Source organism: Nycticebus coucang, chromosome 9, assembly GCF_027406575.1.
Source record: "Nycticebus coucang isolate mNycCou1 chromosome 9, mNycCou1.pri, whole genome shotgun sequence".
Classification (NCBI taxonomy): Eukaryota; Metazoa; Chordata; class Mammalia; order Primates; family Lorisidae; genus Nycticebus; species Nycticebus coucang.
Genome location: NC_069788.1, coordinates 134,944,130 through 134,959,918, shown reverse-complemented (window position 1 = coordinate 134,959,918; position 15,789 = coordinate 134,944,130). Strand labels below are relative to the sequence as shown.

General features: G+C 40.5%; 1 protein-coding gene across 1 annotated transcript in view; it reads right to left on the bottom strand.

The window, feature by feature from the left end:
• Window positions 1-1,185: 1,185 nt before the first annotated feature.
• LOC128594023 (ankyrin repeat domain-containing protein 26-like) overlaps window positions 1,186-15,789 on the bottom strand; it is a 57,456-nt gene continuing 42,852 nt past the window's right edge. Inside the window, exon 4 of the mRNA XM_053602524.1 lies at window positions 1,186-1,457. The gene's annotated coding sequence lies outside the window, so the exon portion shown is untranslated. The remainder of the gene's footprint in view (window positions 1,458-15,789) is intronic.

The window sequence follows — 15,789 nt, the reverse complement described above, 5'->3', positions numbered from 1 at the left end:
ATATTATTATTAGGTAAAGACACTAAGCTGTATAGTAGATCTCTAAGACTAATTTATTTGGCATCACTAAAACCCCACAGTTTTATATTATCTTCCCATTTTTCCCTCCCTCAGTCCCTGGCAATCATCATTTCACTCCAAAGAGGTTCTTTCTGATGGGCACGAAATTGGATACCATTTTTGTTCATTTGAAAAGGACTTCCAAATTTTGGAGAGGAAAATAGCCCTTGACATTTGCTATTTGCAAATGGGAGCCATTGTTGAGAATAGGGCATCATTTATTACTACTAAATAGAGGAACAGGGCAATGTAACCTGGGTGGAGGTAGTAAATAGTGAGTGCAGAGGAAACACATGGGGCAAATATGAACCAACTATAAAGCTGTTCAGGGATGGGGAAAAGAGAAATTAAGCATAGCCTAAAAGAAGTATGGAGGTTTGGCTAATGTTTTTAAGGTGATTTTATTGGTGTTTTAAGGTGTTTTGAAATATATGAGCATGTTTAATTTCAAGGAGAATAAATATAATTAAGGTATGCATTGGAATATATAGGAAATAACAGCTGAATAATGTGAAGAAAGTGATATGCACAGTAAATAAATTAAAAAGTTATACTGTGCTATATCTCCAATATTCAGAACATATGTGTGCAGAAAGTAAGCACTGGGGGCTGAGCGTCTCTGCCTGACATTACTCCTAGGTAGCCACTTAGAGGGCATGCACTTCTGGTCTCTGTAAGATTTAGAAGTCTTTGACTCTGAAAGGAATGGTTCTTCTAAAGACAGGGCAAAAGTCCTGCACCATGAAGCTATGTTGTTGCCTGGCCTTCAATAGTCTCATGCTAAGAAAAGGAGTCAATACCCTGGGGCCCAGAAAGGAGCATGCTGTGGTCAGTCAGTATCTGGGAGCAGCCTGGGGCAACCTTGGCACCAACAGAGTGGTGGTTGCAGGTGCCCATCAGTTAGTTATGCTCCCCATAGACAGATGTTTGAGTGCCGTGACCACAGTGAAGCAGCCTCCTTTAGTTGACATCTGTCAGATATCCATGCTGCCCAGGACTAGAATAATCCCCAAATTCTGAGATCTATTAGTGGGTGTTGCAGCATAGCACTCTTTCCCTCTGCAGATGATCCATCTGGATTCAGCATGTCAGTTCAGGCAGCAGCACCTTCATGGTTTCCTGGGCCTTTCTTTAGGGGAGAGAGGTCAATGGGGTGAATTTCTTTCTAGAGAAGTATCAGTGGGGTCAATGTGCAACTTCTTCTACTGAAGGTCATCTCAAGGTCATACTCATATGCAATTTGTTCTCCCTTTTTTCTGTTCTCAATTCCCCTCACCCCTGAATATCACCTCTGGTAGTCAGGATGACTGACATTGTGGAGTGAGATTGTTCCTCATTCCTGAATTTTCTGAGCCTGGCCATCATTTCCATATGTGCTGGCTGCTGCATTTCTCCATCTATGGAAAAAATTCATAAAGGGACCATCACGAAGTGCTAGGTCAATCAGCTGCATGCAAACACTGTCTCCACTTCTCCCATGATATGCCCTTATCATTTGGGGTGATGGTATGATTTATCACAAAGACATATGTTATTAAATGTCATTAGAATGTCTTAGGAGGAGAATCATGGTACTGGCCCCAGGATTCTAGAACAAGGCTATGTCCCCACCAGTCCTCTGCTGAGAATATTTATGTTTCATGGAAAATGACTTCTGGTTCATTACTGAGTTATGGATTTATGAGATGTTTGACTGTAGTGCACCTACTGACCTCATATCTGAAATTTCTCATTACAAGACTACTTTTATTGAACCTGCTAAGTCATAAAGTCAGACAGGTTCAGCACTTTTCCTTGGTGGAAATGTTACCTTTCAGATCAAATCTGAATAGGAAAAGAGGTGTGGGTAAGTGACACAACCAGGCATCCAAGATTCATTATAATTGCACCAACACTACTCCTTTAGCCTAAACCTGTGGCTTATTGAGGGCAGGTGGTGTCCTGCACTACTAACTGACAGAGAAGAAAAATATACAACTTTGTTTTTAGATAGATTGGTTTGGTTTATGGGTAGAGACCAAAAATGGACCATGGCTTCTTTATAGCCAATGTCTGGTATATGATTAAAATGTCAAGCATAAGAAAGATACTTGCAATGGGAGGAGGAATAAATGGCACATCTGGTTATCCTTTTGTGAGGAAGAACAAGTGGCTTGAGGTGGTGATACTCTCTGTTCAAGTTCCTTGAAGGGAAAGAACTGGAGGAGTAGAGACAGGTAAATGGGTGGACGCAGAAAAATGGACATGACTTATAAAATATTTTTCCCATGTCAAACAAGACCAGGTAAGCACTCATTTGAACAAGTAACATTTGCCAAGCATCACCACTGGTAACCGTATGGTGTGATGGGCAGAGGAACAGTCTCTGGACATATTGGCAGAGACTCCCACTGATGAAGACCCCCCTAGCTGCTTCTGCATCTGAATGTCCAAACCATCAGCAGTAGAGACAATAACTGACCACACAGATGGAACTGTCCTTGAGGTGACCAAGGACAAGGCCTGTGTGGTGAGGTGTCCACATATGTCTCCTTCTACCTTGGAAAAACCAGTAGTTTATCCTCACAAGCATAGTCACCTACCCCAGGTATCAGTTTGAATTTCCTACTTGTAGACCAACTCTCATCCAACAAGTAGGGCTTAGAGAATGCTGGATCCACAAAACTGGATCCACAATGCTGGATTCCATGCATGGAATCCCACAAAACAAAGCATCCCAGGGGTGTACCTATCTCATGATGAGGGAAATGTGGGGTAGGAATGCCTATATTAAATTGAGAGAATTCTAGCTTCCCTCTACACAGTATTTTGAGTTTTTATTGATTTATTTTGTAAAAAAACTTAATTTTTTATATTAATATAAGGGCACATATGATTAGGTTACATGGCTTTCATTTGTTAGGAAAAGTCCAAGTTGCAGTTGAGCCCTTCACCCAGGAGATGTGCCACATACATTGTCCCCCATAGGTGAGAGCTTACCACTCTCCCTGTCCCCACCATCTTCTTGAATTTAAATATGTTTTTCCTCTCATGCAGGCATGTAGTTGCTCCTTTACTGGTTTAATATGAAGTACATTGGGTGCTTGTTTTTTCATTCCTCTGATACTTTACTTTCAGTTGGCTGGGATGTTCAACTCCTAACCTAAAGTTACACCATCATATTGTAACTGAAACAGCTAGAATCATCATTTGATGGGAATAATTGACCTTGATAAGAAGAAGGGGAAGGATGATTTTTTACACTGTGATATCAAGGAGATATACACATAGGAACCATATGGTGGCCAAAAAGTTGGTTCTTTGAAAAGATGAATAATACTGATGAACCCTTGGCTAGACTAAGGAGAAACAGAAAAATAAAATATCTAATAACGACAATCAGAAATGATATAGGGAAAATACAGATGTCACAAAAATACAAAAGATTGTCAATTATTATTATGAAACACTCTATTCCAAGAACTATGAAAATGTAGAGGATATGGACCAATATCTGGAAGCACAATACCATCTGAAACTCAGACAGAAAGTGTCGCAACTGCATAAATGATCACAGGAGACACGGATTGACAGTACACGCTGCAAGAGGTGAAGCTAACCAGAGGTGCAGGATACCACTGAGCACATCTTGCAGAGTCCTTTTATTGAGAAGATACTTAATGGTCAGAAAGATAACTAAGCAAAGACATGCAGGGGCTGCGTGCTCAGGGACCATGTGTTTTAGGGGCTATGTGCTCAAGAAAATGATCTCATATGGATAAAAAAAAGATGGTAAAAAGTTATGTACTCAAGGAAATTATTTCCAAAAATAATTTCCAAAAAATTATTTCCAATTATTTCCTACATGCAATTCCCTTTATTAATTCTTCAAGGAACTGCCATAAAATGTTTGCTATTTAACATCAGCCTTACTAAATCAGGTTTGAGCTTTCCACCTCTGGGATTACTGAGTTACTTGGTGGCTTGCCTCCAAGTGATAAGAGATTTCCAGGCTTGCCAGGAGAATGTCTTATTCTCAAGAATTCCTCACATAAGTTATGAGATTGATGGCTGTTGTAGTAAATATGATTTTTAATCCTCTACAAGAAAGAGTTAGAAAGCTTCAATAGACAATGAGAAACACTGAAATAACATCAATTACAAAAAAGTCCCCCAAAATAAAAGCTCTGGACCAGATGGCTTCACATCAGAATTCTATCAAACCTTCGAACAGGAACTAGTTCCTATGATGCATAAACAATTCAAAAATATGGAAAAGGAAGAAATCCTACCCCAAAAAAATTATATGAAGAAAGTATCACTCTGATCCCCAAACCAGGAAAGGAAACAACAACAACAAAACAACAACAAACTTTAGACCAATAACATTAAAGAATATGAGTGGAAATATATTCAACAAGATATTAACAAGAATACAATGACACATTAAAAAGGTTATACACCATGATCAAGTGTGTTTTATGCCAGAGATACAAGGTTGGTTCAACATACATCAATCTATTAATATAATACACTACATAAATAGAATAAAAAGCAAAGACCATATGATTCTTTCAATTGATACAGAAAAGGCTTTTGATGATATTCAGCCTCCTGTCAAGTTAAAAACCCTCCAGAAAATAGGCTTAGATGAAACATTTCTGAAATTGTTTGAGGCCATCTACAGCAAACTCTTAGCCAATTTCGTATTGAATGGACTAAAACTAAAGGCATTTCCATTCAAATATGGAAACAGATAAGGATGCACCCTGTCTCTATTGCTATTTAACATGTGTTGAAAAAGTTTCTGCCATCACAATCAGGCAAGAGAAAGAGATCAAAGAAATTTGAATGGGGTTGGGGAGATCAAACTCTCCCTCTTTGCATATGACATGATCTTATACCTGGAAAACCCAAGGGACTCAACTAAAAAACTCTTAGAAGGGATCAAGAAATATAGCAGTGTCTTGGCATACAAAATCAATAGCCACAAATCAGTAGCCTTCATAAATGCCAACAATTGTCAAGGCAAGAATAAAATGAAAGACTATTCTTTCTATAAAATCACCAAAGACGATGAAATACCTGGGAATATATCTGACAGAAACGTGAATGATCCCTGTAAAGAGAATTATGAGACTCTGAGAAAGGAAATAGCAGAAGATGTCAACAAATGGAAGAATATAAAATACCCATGGCTGAGAGGAATAAACATTGTTAAAATGTCAAAGCTAACTAAAGCAATCTATAGATTTGATGCAATCCCATCAAAGCAACAATGTCATACTTCGAAAATCTTGAAAAAATAGTATCAATTCATATGGAACCAGAAAAATACTCTCAACAGCAAACACAATTCCTACATATTAAAAAAAATCTGGAGGTATCAGGTTGCCAGATTTTAGGTTATACTACAAAACTATAGTAATCAAAACAGTGTGGTATTGGCACACAAATAGAGACATAGACCTATGGAATAGAAAACAGAGTCTAGAGATGAACTCAGCCACATGTTGTAATTCAATCTTCAATAATCCTAACAAAAACTTGAACTGGGGAAAAGAATCATTATTTAACAAATGGTGCTGGGAGAACTTGTTATCCACATGTAGAAAACTCTCAACCTCTCATCACTGACAAAAATTGATTCTTGCTGGATATAAGATTTAAATTTAAGACTTGAAACAATAAAAATTCTATAAGAGAGTGTGGGGAAAACATTTGAAGATAATCTGGGAAAATAACTTTATGAGGAATTTCCCCCTGGCGATTGCAGCAACATCACATATAAATACATGGTATTTTATCAAGATAAAAAGTGTTTGCACAGCTAAGGGTACCACAGACAAAGAAAACAGACAGCTTTCAGAATGGTAGAAGCTTTTTTCAAGTTATGATTCTGCCAAAGGCCTGATAACTGAAATATAAAGACAACTCAAATTAAACAATAAGAAAAGTGCTAAGAACCCCCTCTATAACTAGTCAAGAGACTTGAATAAAATCTCTGAGGATGACTGAAAAATGGCCTAGAAACACATGAATAAATGCTCCTCATTTTTAATCACCAGAGAAATGGATGGTGAAAGGAAGATGAGAAACTGAAAGCAGCTTTTACCTGAGGCTCCTGTCCAGAGCTAGAGATATTTGACTGAAAGGGACTCAGTGAAGTCAAAGGTGGGAACTAAGCATAGAAAGAAGATAGACAAGTGTACATGATCACTGCTGAGACACGTTGTACCTCCAAGAATTAGATGGAAAGAAAACAAAGTCCAGATATGAAGCCCTTCACCAAGTGGATGGGAGATCCCTCCCCAAGCCAGAGACCTGTTTGGGGCTCTCTGTAAGTGAGCATGGAACAAAGGACCTCTCACATTGCCCCACAGAAGAAAGCCAGTAAAGCTGGTCCTTCTTCTTCAGGGATGTCCCATCTGTGAGCCTAGGTGTCAACCTGCCTGGAATAAAAGGAATGAAATATTTTCTCCACAATTCTGAACACACAGTTCACCCTTCTCCACTAGCCTGGCTGCCTGAATGTCTACCCCTTGCAGAATCCATAGTGTTTGGTGAATTCACCCAGAGGCTCAGGAATTGTGTGGGCTGCTGGTTACTAGCAGGGAAACTGATTCATGTGGCACCAGGGGTGTGCGGGGAGAGAGAAAAAGGCAGGAAAAGAGGGACATGAAGTAAGAGAAGGTTGCTTGGAGATGGTGCATAGTGGGCACTGGGGCACTGAAAACTCAGTTTTGACTTGGTCAGACAAACTTTCCTGACTTCCCTACTCCCCAAAGGGACCAAGCTTCAGCCCCATGGGTTTTTCAGGTGAAATGTCTGTGGATATCTACTTACTGGGCACTTGAAACTCTTTGAATTCACTCCTGTGAACAGTTATTGTACTGACTTGGACAATCTGTTAGAACTTTCAAACTGGGATGTCCACCTGGGGACCCTCCAAGGTTCAGTGGTGATTGTTTTGTAGTGGAGATGGACATATTTTCCTCCTCCAGGTGTTGCTAGTGGGGCCCAGATGAGACTTCAGCCTAGTACAGTGATTCATTAGGATAGGGTAGGGGAAGCCTGACATGAAGGCAGAGCCAAATTGTGTTATTTCAGCAAGAAAGACCTCAGAGTCTTTGACTGCAGCTCTGAAAGAGACCACTGCAAGGCTCCAGGGGAAAAGCCATAAAAGCACAAGCCCCAGCTCATTGGTTAGGGGCTGGTTAGATCCAATTCTTGGGACACCAATTCAGTCTCACCACACCAGTTTTAATTTTCTGCAATATAATTGTCAAATTTCAAAAAATACTCATGGGGAGGAACCATGGAAGAACTCTTACAACATAAATAAATGTTGCATGACCGGAGATGCGAATGAACAGCAGCTTTGCCGTGGGTGTAAACTCGCTTCTGTAATTATTAAGTCAAGAAACAGACTATACACCGTGGGATGGCATATAGCAAAATTCTTTATTCCAAGTTTTAGTTTTGTACTCTTCCAATCAGGTCCACACCTAATCTATTATCTATTAGTTTCATCATCTTATCTTCTTTTTTACATAACTGTAATTTAACTTGAAAGGAAATATTTATCATATCAATGCAATCACCTGTGTAGTAAATCTCTTCCTCTAAACAGTGACTAGTTTCCCAGCAGGTCACAAAGACGAAAATAGCCATAGGGGAACAGAGTTGATAGAATATCTTCAAGCATTCACTCAGTTCACTCAGTATGAAGTAATGACTGTGTCCTTCCTTCAGGGCAGAGTACCTATAGACTTCTGACAATATGTTGTTAACATATGTCAACCCTCTGGCCCGTATCTCTGAGGAAGGGCGGCATGCCCTTGGATCTCAGGCTTCACGGGGTGTACAGCTTCAGAGAAAAAGCCTAAGGAATTTTACAACTCCAAAAAAGCCTAACTCTGTGAGTAACCCAGGAGGTGTCCAGATCTCTTAAGCCTCAGAAAGAAAAGCAAGTGATTTTAAACTCACACTGAATTTACTTTGTGTGCTTGATGTAGGATATGTTTATTTCTAAATATTATCCTACAATAAACAGAATAGATCAACTTCCCCAAGGGATGACAAAGAAAATATAACAGAAATTACCATACATAGAGAAATGGCTGAAATGTCAGAAAGGGAATTCGGGCAAAAAAAAAAAAAGAAAGAAAATTCAGAATATGGATTGAAAATAAGATGAATAGAATGGAGAAAAGGATGGAAATAGAAATGCAAACAGTAGTTCAAAAGTTATCTCAAGAAATTAATGAATTCAAGGACAATGTCACCAAGACTATGGACATAATGAGAAAACATAGCAGAGATCAAGGAAGTACAAAAGTTATTCATAAAGTTTCAAAATACAGTAGAGCCTCTCAGTAATAGATTTGAGCAGGCAGAAGAAAGGATCTCAGAAATTGAAGACAAGTCTTTTGAATGATCCCAAGCATTTAAAGAGGCTGAAAAAAGAAGAACAAGAACAGAACATCCCATGAGAGAGTTGTGGGAACATTTCAAACATCCAAGTTGTAGGGATTCCTGAAGAACAAGAACAGAACATTCTATGAGAGAGTTGTGTGATCATTTCAAACATCCAAGTTGTAGGGACTCCTGAAATAGAGGATGATCCTAAAGGCACAGATGTTGTACTCCAAGATATTATAGAGGAGAATTTCCCACGCAATGCAAGAGGTACAGAAATCTAGATAGCACATAGTTTCAGAATCCTAGAATGACTCAATCCAAATAAAGTATTTCCTAGACACATTGTAATTAACTATGCCAAAATTACTATGAATTAAAAAAATCCTGCAAGCAGCCAGTCATAACAAAAGTCTTACCTACGATGAGAAAAATATTAGGTTGACTGCAGATCATTTAGCCAAAAGTTTTCAAGCCAGAAGAGGAGGGTCTTCAACCTTCAATCTTCTAAAACAAAACAACATTTAGCCAAGGACCCTGTGTTCAGCTAAACTGAGTTTCATTTGTGATGGAGAAATCAAATACTTACTGATGTCCACATGTTGAGGACATTTGCAATTCCTAGACCAGCTGTCCAGAAAATACTCAGATCCATTTTCCATAATGAACACTACAATGTTCTACCCCAAAATAAACATACCCAGATTTGAACAGCAAAATCTAGCTTTCACAGGGGTGATGAGAAAGGGTACCCAAGAAGGGTGAGGTCTAGAAGAACGGGTCTTCTCAAGGAGACCACAAGGATACACATGCAGGGTCCTCTCCATGGTGACTCAGCTATTGGGAATTTGTAAACTTAACTTCCTGAAACTTGGAAATTTTCAAGTTCTGTGAAAACCTGTAGTTCTGTAGGGGCGGGAATGCCATCTCCTGCTTGATTCAAACTGGCCAATGAGAAACGTACCTGTGGGGTGGAACTTTATGACTTTCAATAAAAAGGGAAAAACCAAGACAATTGGGGAGCATTGCCATTTGGAATTCTTCTATGCCATAAGCTCCCGGCTGGTGAATAAAGCCCTTCCTCTTATAAACGTGGTGTTTGGGTGCTCTTTCTCTCTGTTGGGCCTTGTCTTCCTGCAACATTTTTGGTTCCCTGACTGGGAAGCGAGATCACCCCTGGAGACAACAGGCACCTGGTAGTTGCCACCAATCCTCTGAACCCCCACGTGGGGGCCCCTAATCGGCCTGGGTGACGTGAACCACTGAGCGTGCCAGTGAGACAGTTTGGCCTCTCTGTGTGGACACCTCGACTGGGCTGAGAAAGGACCCTGTCAGCGTGGTTTCAAGGAGTCAAACACTATGAGGAACTGGCATGCAGGAACGGGTACCTACACAGGGAGACATCTAAAGCAAGGTATGATTGATCTGGGAATCCCACTACATGTGTGGAATGTGGTGTGACTGAGAGAACTCCAAGGGTGGAGTTGGACTCCCTTCACAGGGCCTAGGGGAGTGTTGTTTTGCCTCCTATGGCTAAGTGGCAGCTTCAGTGGGAAATCGAGGCTGCCCAGTTTAAGAAGTGAGTTGGAATTGTGTGTATGTGAGTGCTTTGAGAATGACTGAGATGGGTAACAACAGATGGGGTTCCCCACCCCCACCCTCCGCCATTCATGAGGTGAAAGGAATGTGTGAGTGTGCCCTTCTTCCCTGCTCCAACTTTGTCCCCCGGCTGTTCTGAGATAAACTGGAAGTTCCAGGTTTTCAGCTTTCTGTCTTTGGTGGTGGCCACGTGGCCATGTGGGACTTGGGAGAAATGAAAAGACATTAGAAAGGATGTTGGTGTAGTTTTGTTAATGGAATTTCTTCAGTGAGTGTTTGGTCTCAGGGATTTGAGAATTGAGCCCACAGGCCACAGATCAGTGATAAAATGGCATTTTGTTGGATTGAGGGGCATGCAGAGAGAGTGGGGGGTACCAGAGCTATTGGCAGAGGGGTTGTGCCTTGAAAAGTGTTGCGGTTGAAGAAGTCCAGTGAGCTCTGGATGGCCCTTGAAAATCTGGGGAAGAGAGTGTAAATCTCGTGCTGGACAAGGCTGTATCCATATAAGCAACAGGTCTCCAAGGTGAATAGCCCCTGGAAGGGAGGAGGAGGCCCAGATCAGAGGTTTCCTGCATAAGTCCTTTTTCTATGGGTAAATAATTGGTCCTGAGAGATATTTTGGCCAGGACTTGGTAGATGGAAAAATACCTTTACAAACTGAAGGGGTGTTCTAGCAAATGAATGAATGAAGTGCCTCACCTTGGACAAGGTTATTAGGTCTTTGCTGTAGTTTTTGTCTGGGGAGGGGATTAGGGTGTGTGCACCTTAGTCAAGGTGGAGCTGTCCAAAAGGTTTCAGGCTGATTTGTCCATGAGCTTGCTGGGGCTCAGAGGGTTTGTGCCTGGAGATGGGAGTCTGATGTCTAAGCTCACCTGAGCCTGAAAAATGGTGGTTCCCTGTCCAGCCCTGAGTGGGAAAATTCTGTATCAATGTTACATCTCATAAAATGTCTCTCATTTGTAAAATGTAATAATTTTGTTGTTTAAATTGTTGGGGAAACTGACTCTTTGTCAAAGGATAAGATTTTTGCCTTTTAAACCTTCTAGTTATCAGTTTGGCTGAGTGAATGGGTAACTTCATGGTAAATTGGGATCCTGTTTTGTGGGAAGTGAGTTTTTGAGAGTAAGAGAAATTAAACAGAAAGGAAAATGGTATTGTGTAAAGAAAGAATCTTGCGTGATAATTTTGTCCTAAAACAGCATGGTTGTGTAAGAAAGTGGAAGGCAGGGCAAACGTTAAAGAAAGTTTAAAATGCTTGTAGATGGTCTGTGCAGGTTAAAAAAGCGCATAAAAGAATTTGGGAAAGAATTTACATGTGACCCAGTTGACTATGCATTTCCTTTCAAATCTTTTGGCTTGTAATTTTGTTTAAAGAAATGTTTTAGGCCTTTGATATTTGAGGAATCTTCCAAAATAAAAACGCTAAATCTGAGCCTTGGTGCCTGTAGGGCAGTAGTTGCAATGCTGGGCCACATGCACTGAGACTGGCGGGTTCAAACTTGGCTCAGGCCAACAAACAAACAAACAAACAACGACAACAAAAAACAACTATAAATTTGGTCTTCTTGAAATATTAAGACCACTGAAAGTCACGGAAAAACAAATTAAACTTATTTGATTTATTAAAAATATATAGGAAACATTGTCAAATATGAAATGGTGATGAATTTTATGTGGATTATGGTTTTATACATATATATTCCAATATTATAAAGCATTTGTCTGTCCTAATGTATAAAGCATTGGTCTGTCCTAATGTATAAAACATTGCTCTGTCCTAACATATATGGTTGGTAATAATTTTAATTCATCTTAAAAAAAAAAACTATTTCTTATGTAACTGGCTGAATCCAAAGTTCATCCTAAAAAGAAAAAGAAATATTAAGAGAAGCTGATGAATTCTCTCAAATTCAAATTTCTGATGTCTTTGGAAATTGAATACCTTTGGACTAAAAAGCCGATTTTTAGAACTTTCCTTGGAAAGTTAACATGTCTATGAGTATTGCTAACATAACTTCAAAAGAACAGAAATCAGTTACATGGAACTTGTCTAATGTGTAATGGCTTTTTGCTTGAATGATTCTTTCTGTGTTCTGTTTTCCAGAAATCAAGAAAATCTTTTTTTGTCTTTTGAGCTATTTGTAGCTTTTCAAGAAATGTATATATACTTATGATCAGAGTTTGAAACATGTATTTTTCTCTCTCCTTGATTTCTCTGGAATTTGAAAGCCATTTGTAAGTACTCTTACTTTCTGACAATATAGTTATTTGCATAAGTTCAATAAGGATCTGTTTTGTTCTATAGGACATGATGAAGGGACTGGTTATTTTACCAAAGCTTTGGCTGGAATAGCATTTCCAGAGGTGTGCAGACTGCATTAAAGAATTAAGGTTGACTTTATAAGGCCAATAAAAAAGCCCTTTGGAAAACTGGCCAGATACCCATCAGTAACATTTCCTGATCTGTGGTACGTAATGACAGTCACTTGCTAACGGGTCTGGGAATTGAAATGTGCTTGGGAACTTCAAGAGAAGAGGAATTTACCCAATGCATACAGGTATCTAAAGGCACAGTTGAAACCTGGGTTCTGAAAGGATTTCAAAAAGTCCAGCCTGAGATTCCTTATAAGAGGTTCCAGCAAAGCCAATTTTAAAGGAAAGAAGAGCCTAGATGTCTAATAATTAATTATTCTTACTGCACTTTATGCAAATAATCAGACCCCGTATACTGAAGGTACAGTTTATTTTGGCAAATAAGTTAGTTCTACTATAATTTGCCTTTAGTAAAAAGAGAAATTGGAGAGATAAAAATAGTTTAAAAGGAGGAAAAAGAGGCTGTGGTCCACCTGTATTTAGATCCCAGCCTTGTCTGTACTGTCAACTCATAAAATGAGACCTAACTGTTTTACTAAATTGATCTGTTAAATGGGACTAAGAGACTGGCCAAAGAGTATAGAATTACATGCAGTAGTTATATTTACTCTGAAGCCTTAAGACTCCACAAAGGTCACCTGTTGGCTACACTGGAAAACTTGTGCAGTATTAAATGTTATCTAGAATTTCCCAGTAAATGGTGTAACTGTAAACACTGTATCCTACTCTGCTGAATCTGCTGCCAGCAGAAGCCAAGTGGCCCTCTTGTATGAACTTAAAAGAACCCTTCTTCAGTATAAGGCTGGCTCTGGGAAGCCTGAGACTGTTTGTTTTCCAGTGGGAGAGACCAGACATGGAAACAGTACACATTGACCAGGTTGCCACAGGGGTTCAAAACACCCACAATTTTTGGAGAAGGGCTGGCTTGTGACCTCCAGAAATTCCAGGCTGAGGAATTAGAATGTGTGCTGTTCCAATATGTCGATGACCTCCTTTCAGGACATTCTACCCAGGAGGCCTGTGCCCGAGGTATGGACTGTCTTTTATGACATCTAGAGGTATGTGGCTATAAATTATCCAAACAGAAGGCCCAGATTTGCCAGCAGCCAGTACATTATCGAAGATTTACTATCCAGCAGGGGTAGAGGTATCTAGGCATGAAATGGAGGCGGGTCATTAATTACCTCCTCAACCCCATGAGCCAAAAGCAGATTTAAAAATGCTTAGGCCCGGTTGGCTTCCATTGTCTTTGGATCCCTAACTTTGCCGTTTTAGCTAAGCCCTTGTATGAGGCAACTAAAGGAGAGGAGAGAGTGCCCTTGGAGTGGGGAGGAAAAGAGGAACATGCCTTCTCCCAGCTAAAGATGAGGCTGATGGCTGTACCTGCATTGAGACTGCCAAACTTGGCCAAGCCTTTTACTCTGTATGTCTCAGAGAGTGATAAAATGGCTGTGGGTATATTAACCCAGCTGTTTAGGTCCTTGCCAAGGCCTGTAGCCTACCTCTCTAAGCAGTTGGATAGAGTGGCAAAAGGTTGGCCACCCTATTTACAGGCTCTAGCTGCTACTGCTCTCCTTGTGCAAGAAGCTCATACGCTGACCCTAGGGCACGATCTCAGAGTGAAAGTACCGCACTCTGTGGTCAATTTAGTGGACACTGAGGGACACTTTTGGCTCTCTAATGCAACACTCTAAACCAAGCCACGCTCCTTCCAGTTAGTGGAAGAGAGACTGAGCATGACTGTACAGAAGTTATAGATAATGTGTACTCTAGAAGAACTGACTTGTGTGACCAGGCCTTGGACAGATGCAGACTGGGACTTGTATGTAGATGGAAGTAGTTACGTGACAGCGCAAGGTGAGTGGCGGGCTGAGTATGCAGTGGTTACCTTAACAGAGACTGTGGAGGCTAAGCCTCTACTTCAAGGGACATCTGCTCAGAAGGCTGAGTTAATTGCCTTGACCCAAGCCTTAGAGTTAAGCCAAGAAAAAAGTATAAATATTTACACAGACTCTAAGTATACTTTTTTGACTCTCCAAGTATGCAGGACATTGTAAAAGGAGAAGGGACTATTAAATTCTGGGGGGAAAAAAAGACATTAAGTATCAGCAGGAGATAACTTCAGTTGCTAGAGGCAGTATGGAAACCTCGGAAAGTAGCAGTTATGCACTGTCGTGAACTTCAAAGAGATGCTTCCACCATCACTAAGGGGAGCACCAGAGCTGACACTGAGTCAAAGAGGGCTGCCTCCCAGATGTAACAGGTGTCACGAGTGGCTCCCCTCATCCCATGGGTCCCTGTGATCACCCCTATCTACTCCTGGGAGGAGAAGAAATGGTTAGCAGCAGAGGGGAATCAGGAAGCAGAGGGAGGATGAATAAAGATGCCAGACGAATGAGTAGCAGTCCCCCAGATTCTAGGAGCCACCGTGGTGACAGGAATATTTGATGAAGTTGCTTGGCCAATACTTCTACATCTCCCACCTGGCAGCCCTGGCCAAAACTGTCAGTCTACAGTGTGTCACCGGCAGCCAGTTCAATTCGTGCCAAGAACCAGCGGTACCCCCAGAGATCCATTCGTATGGAGCAATGCCCTTCAAGGACTTCCAGGTAGACTTTACTGAAATGACCAGGTTTAGAGGGAACAAGTACTGGCTGGTGATGGTCTATCAGACTTGGAATAAGTAAAAGCCTTCCCCATCAGGATAAAAAGGACTCCTAAAGAAGTAAAAATATTTCCCAGAGAAATCATCCCATGGTTTAGGTAGCCACTGTTTTAAATTTGACAATGGGCTAGCCTTCATAACAGAACTAGGACAAATAATAAGCTAAAACTTTGAATAATTAATAGGCCTCAAAGCTTAGACTGGGTAAAGTGCATAAACAGTACCATAAAAGCAGAAATTGGTAAACTCTGTCAGGAAGCAAAGCTTAACTGGCAGGCCTTGCCACTGGTGTTATTCAAAGAGGCCTCTGTCAATTTTCTGCAATTAAGCCGGAACTCCTAAAAGAACTTGGAAAGACTGAACTGAATAGACAAAAACCCTATAAAGAGTAACAAGGAAAATCTCCACCGGGGTAATTAACTGTGTTCTGTTTAGTCATTTGCGTCTTTACATCTTTTCTCTCTGGAAGATCAAGGGGACCAAGTATAGGTCTGGAATCAGAACTTGGTCCCCCTGAAACCAAGGTAGAAAGGACTTTACACCATCATTCTGACCACACGCACAGCAGTGAAGATGGAAAGAATCCTCATCTAGAGTCATCACAGCTGGCTGAATAGGGCTTCCCGGACCCTTGGAAAGTAAAGGTAACTTTTAAGACAATCAACATACCCTGCGACAATCGACATGCCCTG